We start from the raw sequence: 12,813 nt of genomic DNA, 5'->3' as shown, positions 1-12,813 counted from the left end.
AATTAGTCATTTAGTTTTAACTAGAACGGCAGTCATGCGTGCCTTGGGTGACTTGGCCTATTCATACGTGATTGTTTACATGGACGATATCATGATCGTGTCACCCACAGTCGAATTAGGATTGGAAAGGTTAAAAATAGTACTAGACATTCTCACAGATGCTGGATTCATTTTTAATGTTAACAAATGTAGTTTCTTAAAAACAGTCGTTCAATATCTGGGATATGAAGTAGGAGCAGGGGAAATTCGACCTGTTCACGCCACCGGGTGAACAGCAGTGAGCGGCGAAGAGCAGTGAGCGGTGAGGAGTGAGGAGGGTTTTTTGATCCTCGGCGTCTACGGTCACACCAGGAGGAGTGACTTGATTTTTTCCAATGGGCACCGCCATCACTAAGAATCGAGCCTTTCACCCGAACACCCGTTCTCTTGCATTTTTTTACGATTTGTTAATCACTTTCAACCCGAACCATTTCCGTGTGTGCCGGTTTACCTGTGAATATTATATAAATAATAAAACCTACATTTAGTTAACCGAAGTTTCTCGTGCGTTTTAATTCACCACTCGCTCACCACAAACTGAAGAAATTGGCACCCGCCAACTCCTTGTATTTCATTTGGATCCTTCCGCCCCCCCCACGAACATTGGTCCTTCGAGCCGGATATCCTTCCGCTCCTCCAGCTTGCATCGGCGGAATTCCTGATAAGTACAAAATTTCATTATTCATTTCATTTACATACTACTAAAAGTGTGAGGTTTTCCCGCTTCTCCATAGCGACCTACACACTTTTACATATTGTATGTACATACCTGACCTGTTCCAAGGTTTCATGGTAGTTCCTAATCCTTAGCGTGATTGTCCAACGTTCTCATTTTACATTCCACGATTATCCATTTTCATTTATGTTTTTTTTTCCTCGCACTTGTCCAAATCCACCTTTTTTACATATGCATTCACATGTACATGTAATTTCCACAGCTGTTTGCCAAATCCGCGTAAAAGTTTAAAAAAAAAAAAAAAAAAAATTATTAAAGTGTTATAAAAAATAGGGAAAAATAAAAATCAAAGTGTTCACCGCGTTTTCTTATGTGTTGGAATAATAATCTTTAATGCCAAACTTATTTCCACACGCGCGTATCTACGTACATACATACATCGTCACCTGTTGATGTACGCGCATATGTACATACATATCCATATACATACAATCCCTTCGCACATTTACCACGACACAAAAGGCAAAAAAAATATTCTTTTTTTTTAAATAGCACTTCACGTATGCACCGCGATTTCTTGCGCGTTCGAATTAGGTGCGAAATTAATTTCCTCACGCGCGTCTTTGGATACCGGTGCACTTGCTTACATACGTACATACATACATATGTATATGCTTACATAGTCATACATTGCACATACATATGTACATATCCACAACGCATAATACATTTCGGTGTCGCGCATTGATTTAACACAACCCCACATCCAATTAAATTACAATTACTTACGTTTTTTTTGTTGTTGTGAACAACGCGTGTGCATACATATCTATACTCACCTGTGTACTTATGCATGTACGTACACACATAGATCAAAGCATCTGTCCATATGCATTGATCGGTTGTTTTATTTGCGCACAACACTCGCTTGTTTTTCCGCACAACACTTGTTCTTGGTTTTTCCGCACAACCACAAAAAAAAAAAAATTATTCACATACATAATTAAACAACAAAATCAAAAACCAAATATATAAACAGCGGCCGACAGCTGTTTTCGGAGTAGTGGTGACACGTGAGTCGAGTCGTGATATCGATAGGCGGCTCAAGCGCGCCAAATTTAAATCACATTATTTCCGATTCTCTTTTTTTCGCCTAATTATATATCCGCCCATATTTATAAAACAATACATATATATTTTTCCAGCATTATCGTGCCCACATTTATATATCCGTCCATATTTATAAATCATTTATATAATTTTTCCGGCCAACTTTTTGCGCTCACATATATATATCCGTCCATATTTATAAATTATATATATAATTTTTTCGGCCAGTATTTTGCGCTCATATATATATCCGCCCATATTTATAAATAAATACATATATATTTTTTCCAGCACTATCGGGCCCATATTTATATATCCGTCCATATTTATAAATTATATATATAATTTTTTCGGCCAGTATTTTGCGCTCATATATATATCCGCCCATATTTATAAATAAACACATATAAATTTTTTCCAGCACTATCGGGCCCATATTTATATATCCGTTCATATTTAAAAACTATATATATATTTTTTCCGGCCAGTATTTTGCGCTCAATATATATCCGCCCATATTTATAAATAAACACATATAAATTTTTTCCAGCACTATCGGGCCCATATTTATATATCCGTTCAGCTTTAAAAACTATATATATATTTTTTCCGGCCAGCCTTTTGCGCTCATATATATATCCGCCCATATTTCTAAATAAATACATATATATATATTTTTTCCAGCACTATCGGGCCCATATTTATATCTCCGTCCATATTTATAAATTATATATACAATTTTTTCCGGCCATTATTCTGCGCACACATATATATCCAGATCCAGATTTATATAAAAACGTATTTTCCTTTTATCCTATACATCTTTGTTTATATATTTCATCCGTGTTTTGTTTTATACGTACTCCCATCGGTAATTTTCAATCCGCATTCGTGCGTTCGTATATTATTCCGCATCTATCCCCATTAAAGAGGCTTCGTTTCCGAGCCACACGCGAGAAAATTCTCCCGCAATCCTGCGGTGCACAGTGAGGAAGTTCTTGCGTCCCCATACAGTCCACTTCTCACTTCCAAAACAAAAAAAGGGACGCGCACAAACGCGGTGTTCGTCGGTAAGCTCGTCCCCTGAGTATGTCCACGGAGCCGTCCAAGACTGCGCCGAAGTCCAACAGTCTTTCGTCTCCCTCTGCAACTCCGGAGAAGGTTCGGCCTCCGACAACTCCGGTGACCGTGAAGCGTACGGATATTTCGCGCAAGTTCTCGTCAGTTCGCAGCCGCAGCGAATCCCCAAGGTCCCGTCCGTCTTCGTCCAGCTTACCTGAGGGTCGCAGATTCTCGGTTAAAGACTCGAGGGAACACCAAGGTCGTTCCAAGCTTTCAACTCAGACCCAGATTCCGCACGTTGTTGTGACGCACTGTTCTGACGCTCCCGTCACCCGATCCGTATCACAACAGCGTAGAGAACACTCCAGAATGTCCCTTTCCGATTTCGTTATAGCGTGCGACGCATTGACTCTGTTTGAAGCTCGCGAGAGTGAAGCTCTAACTTCTGAAGTGCCCTTGTTTTCCATTAAAATGCACTTAGAGCAGCTCAAATCCCTTTGGTCAACTGTCGAGATGGAATACTCCCGTTGTCACAAGGCCTTGACAATCCAAGCCGACGAGGAAAGCTTGGCAAACATAAGCCACATCAAGGCGAAGCACGAATCCGCTTACGCGGCATATGTGCGATGCGGGACGTTGTTCGGAGAACGCATCGAACAGCTCTCGGTACAGATGACGACTCTTAGGCGTCAGCCAACCGCTCCGTCGGGGCCACCGGGGCATAGAGTTCCTCCGTGTGAGGTAGAGACATTTGATGGCGACAGCCTAGCATGGCCCACATTCCGCGATTTGTTCGCCGCCATTTATATCGCCAATCCGTATTTGTCACAAGTGGAGAAGCTCTATCACTTGAACGCCAAGACGCGAGGGGAAGCGAGAACCATCGTGGCTAAGTCCCCCCTGACGAATGAGGGTTTCCAGGCCGCGTGGGAGAACCTCACCGCACGGTACGAAAACAGCCGTCTGCTGGTCATGACTCAAGCCAGACAACTCCTTCAGATTCCCGCGGTGGCACAAGAGTCGGGCAAATCCTTGCGAGAGCTGCAGACCGCGTTTCAAGGGTGTCTTACCGCACTTGAGCGTTCGGGTGTTAGTACTGAGAATTGGGATGTCCTACTTATCGCCATCTGCACTAGTAAATTGCCGAAGGCCACAATCCTCCTGTGGGAGCAATCAGTGCCCAATAAGACTGTCGTCTCAACGTGGTCCGATTTGAACCAATTTCTTACCGATCGGTATCGGGTCCTGGATGCCACCGACGAACATAAGTCGGCCCCAAGTGTCCAAGCCATCCCCATTGGCCCCCGCAAATCCTCTGCAACGATGAAAGTCCAAGCGTTTCCAGCGAAAGCTCAGCTCAAATCGGCGTCTTGCAAGCTGTGCCATCGGGAAAATCACCCAATACGGCTCTGCCCTAGTTTCCTTGATATGCCTGTTCAGAGGCGGCTGGAAACCATTAGACAGCAGGGACTTTGTCTGAACTGTTTTGCCCGCGGTCATCAAGTGAAGGGCTGCTCCAGTGCGCATAATTGCCATACCTGCAAGGAACGTCATCATACGCTGTTGCATCCTAGTGATGTGTCCGTGCCCTCGCCATCCGCTGCGCAAGTCCCACCATCCAGCGTCACAGAGCGCCCGTCCGCGAGCGACCAGCTCACAAATGCTCAAAGTTATTTTGCATCTACCCCAGGCAGAGGCCTTTTAGGCACTGCGATTGTCACTCTGCACCATCGTGGTGTGGATCATCATATTCGGGCGTTGATCGACTCGGGAGCCGATTCAACTTTTTCTCTCCGAACGCGTCTTCAGCATGGTCCAGCCCCCCTTCTACCCAGTAGACGCCGCGGTTACTGGCATGGGCCAGAGTGATGGAGGCTGCGCCGACAAGGTGTGTCTGCTAATGCTGTCTCCCCCGTGTGACAGATTGAACAAGATTGAGGTCTCCGCCCTGGTCGTATCCAAATTGTCAGGGGCCATTCCAACAGCTCCATTCCTTAATACGGTTCCGACGCAGTGCCTCGATCGCCCCCTGGCTGACCCGTACTACAACAAGCCCGCGCCTATTGACATGATCATCGGTGTAGACCTGTTTCCCCACATCCTCGGAGAACGGATCAAAAAGGATATTGGTGATTTTGTCGGGCTAGAAACCATCTTTGGATGGGTTCTGTGTGGGGCTATCACTCCTGACCCCCCGGTGTCTAGATCCGTTTTCGCGGCACAGACGCGAGTTAGTCCCGAAGCAAAGCTTGATGTACTCCTCACCAAGTTTTGGGAGGTGGAAGACCTTCCCGCAAAGCCGGAAAAGGAGGATGACGCATTCTGCGAGCGGAACTTCCAGGAGACCACCCAAAGGGGAAAGGACGGCCGATATGTTGTGTCCCTACCGTTCAAAGGTCCGAATAGCGTTGACTTGGGCCACTCAAGACCGATCGCGCTGGCTCAATTCCTGCGGAATGAGGCACGCCTTCTCAAGGATCCGGTTCTAAAAACGCAGTACGATGCCATTATTCAAGAATATGAGGAATTGGGTCATATGATTCGGGTGACGCCGCCTCAAGATGGGAAAAACTTCTATCTCCCCCATCATGCGGTGTTTAAGCCCGATAGCACCACCACTAAGGTACGCGTGGTATTTAACGCGTCGAGCCCCTCCACACAAGGCGTCAGCCTCAACGATGTCTTGCACACCGGTCCTACTCTTCAGGCCGACCTCACGCTTCAGGTACTGAAATGGCGGTTCTTTCAATTCGTTTTCAATGCCGACATAACGCAGATGTATCGACAAATCCGAGTCGATCCCAGGCATACCCCCTTTCAGCGGATCCTCTACCGAGACCGCTGCGGCAATATTCAGGATTACGAGTTACAAACTGTCACGTTTGGGGTTAACTGCGCGCCATTCTTGGCGATCCGAGTCCTTTTACAACTGGCACAAGACGTGCAAACGATGTATCCTCAGGCGAGCGAAATCCTTCGGAACTACATGTATGTTGATGATGTCCTTGCCGGCGCTCACACTGAAGCCGACGCTCGTCTCGCCATACGAGAGCTTCAAGCGGTCCTCCAATCTGCGGGATTCCCGCTTCGGAAGTGGACTTCCAATAAGAAGGAAGTACTTCAAGCCATTCCGAGAGAGCACCTGCTGCGAGAGGACTTTCTCGAGCTGGAAGACGCGAGCACCGCAAAAACCTTGGGTATTCGATGGCAAGCTGCTGAGGACGTCTTCTTCTTCACCACAGCGGACCCCCCCCTTGAAGGAGTCGATCTCCAAGAGGCAGGTTCTGTCTCATATCGCTAAGCTCTTCGACCCCGCTGGGTGGCTAGCCCCATTTGTCATCCGAGCGAAGATATTCATGCAGCAAATCTGGCTTACCGAACTGGGCTGGGATGATGCTCTGCCGCCTCTCCTGCTGCAGCAATGGCATGAATTCCTGCAGGATTACCCAGGCCTCAGTCGACTCCGCATTCCCCGTTGGCTAAACACCAGCGATAAGCTCTCGTGGGAGCTTCATGGCTTCTGTGACGCGTCACAGAAAGCGTATGGAGCGGCCCTATATGTGCGGGTTCGGTACGGCAATCAAGTAGACGTCCATTTATTAACGGCTAAGACCCGTGTAGCTCCAGTCAAAACAGTCTCGCTGCCTCGGCTAGAGTTGTGCGGAGCGGTTCTGCTAGCCGATCTCTGGGCGTCGATCGTTCCTGAACTTCCAATCCGACCTGCAACCTCCCAGTTTTGGACCGACTCTACCATCGTGTTGGCTTGGCTCAATAAACCTCCGTGCAGTTGGTCCACCTTCGTGGCCAATCGCGTATCCAGGATCTCCGAAAGCACTAGTGGCCAAAGCTGGTCACATGTGCGCTCCGAGGACAACCCCGCGGATCTGGCGAGCCGTGGAGTCTCCGCGGCCGAGCTATCGGCCAGCAGCCTCTGGTGGCATGGGCCGGACTGGCTCCAGAGAGCCCCCGAGTATTGGCCAACTCCCCATAACGAACTCCCAGACACCCAGCTGGAGCAACGGGTCCAGTGCCACACCACCGCGACCACGCTACTCGAGGACGTCAGCGAACGGTTCTCGAATTATGGTAGGGCTCTACGAGTCATCGCGTACATCCTACGCTTCGCCACCAAGAGGATTTCGACGCCTTCCACGGTTCGCCTCACCAATGACGAACTTCTTTCCGCCGAGCGCGCCTTGATTCGGACCTCTCAGCGGCGGGAATACCTCGCGGAGATACGGGCCCTGGGCGAAGGGCGACCCCTGCCATCATCCAGCACTCTACTCAATCTGAACCCATTTCTCGACCAGCATGGGTTACTCCGCTCCTGCGGACGACTCCGGGCCGCTGAGTCCCTCCGATATGATGAACGTCACCCTATTCTCCTCCCATATAGTACTCATTTCACTCGCCTGCTTGTCGCATTCGCCCACCGCATCACGTTGCATGGCGGCAATCAACTGATGGTGCGGTATTTGCGCACCAAATTCTGGATCCCACGGATAAAGAACATGGTAAAGTCCCACATCAAGGGGTGCAAGGTCTGCATCGTTCATCGTCGACGACTACAGACCCAGATGATGGGTGATCTCCCTCGAGAACGCATCACGTATTCCAGGCCCTTCACCCACACGGGCATTGATTTCGCAGGGCCGTTCGAGATCAAAAATTACACCGGGCGTGCGTGTCTCATAACTAAGGGTTATGTCTGCGTCTTTGTGTGTTTCAGCACGAAGGCAATCCATCTCGAGGCTACCTCCGACCTCACCACTGAAAGATTTCTGGCAGCCTTCTCTCGGTTTGTCGCACGGAGACAATGTCCACAGCGCATTTACTCCGACAACGGCAAAACCTTCGTAGGGGCCTCAAAGGCGCTCGAAAAAGATTTCCTGAACGCCACCAAGCTTGAAATAATGAAGGCATTCCCCCAGCACATCCTATCCTGGCAGTTCATTCCGCCAAGCGCGCCCCACATGGGAGGACTGTGGGAAGCAGGGGTCAAAAGTTTTAAGACCCTGTTTTACAAGTCCTCGTCCACTGTCAAATACACCTTCGAGGAACTTTCCACTCTCCTGTGTAGGATCGAAGCGTGCCTAAACTCCAGGCCAATCTCTCCCATGAGTGAGGACCCAGAGGATCTACTGGCCCTAAGCCCGGGACATTTCCTGATTGGAGGACCACTCTTAGCCATTGCGGAACCGGAAATTCTGGTCGAGCCTATGTCGCTGATCAACCGATGGCAGCGACTAAAGGCAATCCAGCAGGCTTTCTGCCGCCGCTGGAAGAGTGAGTACCTCAAGGAGCTTCACAAACGGAACAAGTGGAAATCACCGACTCGCAGCATCCAGACCGGCGACCTCGTGATCGTGTCCGAAGATCATCTCCCCTCCAACGAGTGGCGCTTAGGGCGAATTGAGCGCACTCTGCCCGGGGCTGACGGCCTCGTCCGAGTGGCTGATGTCACCACCGCGCGTGGGTCTATCCGAAGACCCGTAGCGAAGCTCATTCTGTTGCAAGACAGCAGGAGTCCTGAGTCTAAAACCTTATCGTGACTCCTAATCCCTCTATGTTTCCTCCGAATGTCCTCGTCTCCGTGCATGTTTCTCGTTCCCGTGCATAGACTAATCCACTCCCCCATACGTAATTTCTTTCGTTACAGTTCATTCAGCTCGCCCTTTCATAGCGACATGGCCCCCACGCGTCTGCCGCACCACCGCAGCAAACGAGCTCCACAGGGCACGAACGTGTACCGATGCCGGGTCTGTCGGGGGGTTCATGCACTCCGGCAGTGTCAGCGCTTCCTAAACCTCCGAGGGGAAAAGCGGCTTCGGGCGGTGCTCATCAATAAATATTGTCCCAATTGCTTGGCCCACGAGCATTCATCCGACGCGTGTCGGACTCGCCATGGTTGCCGACGATGCGGGCAAAGGCACCATACCCTGCTCCACATGGCCGACCAACCGCCGAGACGACGTGCCTCCGCCCGGCGTCGCAGCCGATCACCCCCTCCAGTCGTGCTGCACCCCCGCTACAACCCCGTTCCCGATCATCGTCCGACCGCTCCGCTTCCCCAGAAGGCGCACCCGAGATTTCGTTATCCTCCCTGCTCCACGCCAGGACGACGACTGTCCTGCCCACCGCAGTCCTACGGTTGGGCAATGGCTCGAAATCCTTCGAGACCCGCGTCCTTCTTGATGCGTGTGCGGCTGAGAGCCGCATCAATCTCTCCTTTGCCCGGTCCCTGGGGTTAGCTGTGACCACGGTCGGGGTCGACCAAGCCTGTACGGCCGTCCTCGAGTCGAGGTCCGACAAGACGTTCCGACGGAACGTTATATTCCGGGTCGAAGAGGACTTGCTCATCCGCACTCCCATCCGGGAAGTGGCGGCGCCGGTCCGAGAGAAGTTCGCAACCCTGATCCTGGCCGACCCCTACTTCTATCGGCCGGCGTCGGTATCCGTGGTGCTCGGGGCAGACCTCTATCCTGAGGTCATCCAACCAGGCTGTGTGCCCGGTCATAGCGGTACTCCCGCAGCCCAGAGCACCGTGTTCGGATGGGTCGTCTCCGGCTCCTGTGGGATCTAGGCGCTCCAGGACGTTGCCGTCCCCCATCCTTTATATGTCCAGGGTGACAATTGCAACATGTTGCAAGGGGGGCGGTATGTTCACGCCACCGGGTGAACAGCAGTGAGCGGCGAAGAGCAGTGAGCGGTGAGGAGTGAGGAGGGTTTTTTGATCCTCGGCGTCTACGGTCACACCAGGAGGAGTGACTTGATTTTTTCCAATGGGCACCGCCATCACTAAGAATCGAGCCTTTCACCCGAACACCCGTTCTCTTGCATTTTTTACGATTTGTTAATCACTTTCAACCCGAACCATTTCCGTGTGTGCCGGTTTACCTGTGAATATTATATAAATAATAAAACCTACATTTAGTTAACCGAAGTTTCTCGTGCGTTTTAATTCACCACTCGCTCACCACAAACTGAAGAAATTGGCACCCGCCAACTCCTTGTATTTCATTTGGATCCTTCCGCCCCCCCACGAACACGACCAAACTCGCGAAAGATTGTTGCGTTAACATCGTTGCCACCGCCACAGACGGTTTATGGTGTACGACAGTTTATTGGTCTTGCATCCTATTTTCGCAAATTCGTACCCGGATGCTTTGAAGTCATAAAGCCGTTGTATTCCCTAACATCAGGAAGGGAAAGTTTTGCGTGGACTACTGAGTTGGAAAGCATTCGCAAGAAAATTGTGACTATTCTTACAAACGAACCATAGTAGGCTTTGATTCAGTCTCCGACATATCTTTGTTTTTCAGTTAGACAGAAGTAACTGAACAATTTTTGAGATCCAAGAAGGCCTGGGATGTTTGGAAAATTCGACCCGTTCAGGGAGTACAGTAAATAAATCATTCAACTTCGTGACCTCAGAGAGTCAACATCAAAAATAAAACAAAAACTTTACCTTTGAAGATTCTAAAAAGTAAAAAGTGAAAACTGAAAAGTAAAAAAAGTGAAAAAATGCTGACTGTTAACTTAATCATGGAATCCGGGAAGGCTGGTAATGGTAAGGAAATTACTTTTCATAATCATGACCAAGCGTAATAAAATGAAATGAAATATATGTACATATATTTAAAACAAAACATTAAATTTTTATTCTTTACAATTTGGATAGCAGTTTCTAATCTTCCTCTTGGGTAATTGACATCATTGTTGAACTTAAAGTAGACTTCAAATTCGATGATGAATCTGTACTTTCTGGAGCAGAACTATAAGCTGATGGGATGAAATTCTTAGTCTGTTCCTTATATGCAGCACGTAAGCCTAACTCTGTTACTAACATTTGCGAATTCTCGAATTGTACAGGGCCATGTTGCTACCTGTTCAAGCCGAAAAGGTGAAGATATGTCCATTAGCTTCGATCAACTGCCATCCGTTCCGGATCAACAGCAAGTAGAAACAAGTGAAAACTCAGGTCTGAATTCACGGTGAGAGACTTCAGAGTAAGCGGGAACCGGATGCAATAGGATAAATACAAGTTGTGACTAAAAAAAATATAAAACTATAAATATAGTTGATTGTTGGCCATAACTGTCATCGTTTGCAACCGTAGTTTAATTTAAAAGTCGAAGTTATTGTTCGCTCTTTAACCGTACCGGGTAATGCGTTTAAAAAAAGTTAAATTTAAGAAAGGTAAAGGAAGGGAAAAGTAATACCAAAAATAGTTTAAGTTGCTGTTGCTCTCATCTCGAGAGCCAAAAAGCAACTGTTTAAGCGTCACACAATTCGGCACCACGTGTACTGTTAGGCATGGGCAAAGCTTCGATTAACAATCGATAAAAAACAATCGATATTGAAGGGGTTGTCGGTAAATATTGACTTACTCGAGATTTCAGTGTTGAAAAGCGGAAATAATCGGCTAAAGCTGGATTTCAGTGATGGCAAACGCCAAATATTAGGCGAATATTTTACTCAAATTATAAATTCGAGGAATATTCAGCTGCTCTGGCAGCCGAATATTGTATTCTGAACTATTTTATTATTATTATTTTTTATTATTAATTATTATACAAAATAATATAATAACTAACGGGTTAAAAGTGCTAGCTGCTAAGGCCATCGACTCGACCGTTAACTTATATCTTATTGAGTAAGTTATTTACATCTAGGAAGTTGATTACTAATTTTATGTTATTGGGTGTGGGTGAAATAAGAAGAGAGGTGGGTTGGGTTTGGCCAAATGGACAAATCCTTGAATTATGCAGTTGTGGGCAGGTATCCAATATGTGTTTGGTTGATAATTCTCCCTCGCATTTCGGGCATCTGGGCATAGCTTTTCCATTTAGCAGATGGTCGTGGGTTAAGGCGGAGTGCCCCGTTTTCAGGCGGGTGATGATATCGCAATGTTTTCTGTGGCATGAAGGTGGGTATCGGACTGGTTCCATGCTTGGGTTAAATTGTTTAAGCCTATGATCGTAACTGTCCCATTGAGTGATTTCCTTTTTTCTTAGTATCTCCTTAATGTTGCGCCATAAGTCTTCTCTAACACCAGGGGTGACAGTTTGGCCGCTGCATCTGCAAGCTCATTACCTTTTACGGCCATGTGACCATTAGCCCAAAGGAGTTTTATTTTGCTAGCGTGTTTTATGCAAAGATGTCGAATTTCACATATCAGGCTAGTTTGGTTGTATATGTTATTGACTGCATTGAGTATAGAAAGACTGTCGCTGCATACTATGAATTTGCCTTTGAGTTCGAGAGCGTGTTTAATTGCTTTAAGGATTGCAACCGCTTCGGCAGAAAATATTGAGAAGTATGAGGGGAGAATTCCAGATGAGACGAGGGTTCCAGATTGGCTAACGACTGCGAAGCTCGTGGAGTCAATTGTTTTCGATCCGTCACTGTAAAGCCAGATCCAGTTGGGGACTTTTTCCGTTTCGGCAGCTAGCATTTGCTGAAATACATTTTTTGTTGTTTTTGATTTTTTTAATAAGTTGAGAGACGTGTTCACGGTGTGGCCCAGAAGTTGCCAAGGAGGAGATGGGCTGATTTTGTTCCAACGATATGGCATATCCAGTTGATGTTTTTTGAAGAAACTGGAACATCTGCGTATAGTAGACATGACTTTGAAACTTCGTCGCTGTTTAACCGTTGTATTGAAGTCTTTTAGCAGAATTTGGTTGGTCGAGCAGAGAATTTTAGGTATAAGCTTAAAAGTCAGTTGCGCGGCTCTCGTCTGTACTTCAGGAAGCCCAGCTTCCGCTAAAAGGCTTTTCGTCGGAGTTGTGGGGAAGGCGCCAATGCTACGCCGTACTGCTGCATGGTATGCGGGGGAGAACAATTTGATGTTGGATGGCGCACACCATCCAGTATTAGGGCTCTTGTCGCATGAATTAGAGATGTTGGATGGACAAGAGAGC

At 47.6% G+C, this 12,813-nt stretch overlaps 1 long non-coding RNA gene across 2 annotated transcripts; it reads right to left on the bottom strand.

The window, feature by feature from the left end:
* Positions 1 to 149: 149 nt before the first annotated feature.
* On the bottom strand, positions 150 to 1,714 carry LOC137580992 (uncharacterized). 2 transcript variants are annotated; one of them, XR_011033049.1, is made up of 4 exons: positions 1,555 to 1,714; positions 809 to 977; positions 571 to 697; positions 150 to 490 (listed from the first exon to the last, which is right to left on the bottom strand). It is a non-coding gene; the product is annotated as an uncharacterized lncRNA (long non-coding RNA). The 2 variants fall into 2 exon arrangements; XR_011033050.1 differs by having other exon boundaries at positions 1,505 to 1,698.
* Between the last annotated feature and the right edge of the window lie 11,099 nt (positions 1,715 to 12,813).

Source organism: Drosophila tropicalis, unplaced genomic scaffold (assembly GCF_018151085.1).
Source record: "Drosophila tropicalis isolate 14030-0801.00 unplaced genomic scaffold, ASM1815108v1 contig_130, whole genome shotgun sequence".
Taxonomy (NCBI): domain Eukaryota; kingdom Metazoa; phylum Arthropoda; class Insecta; order Diptera; family Drosophilidae; genus Drosophila; species Drosophila tropicalis.
Note: the sequence above shows the minus strand (reverse complement) of the source record. Positions and strands in the feature narration are given on the sequence as shown.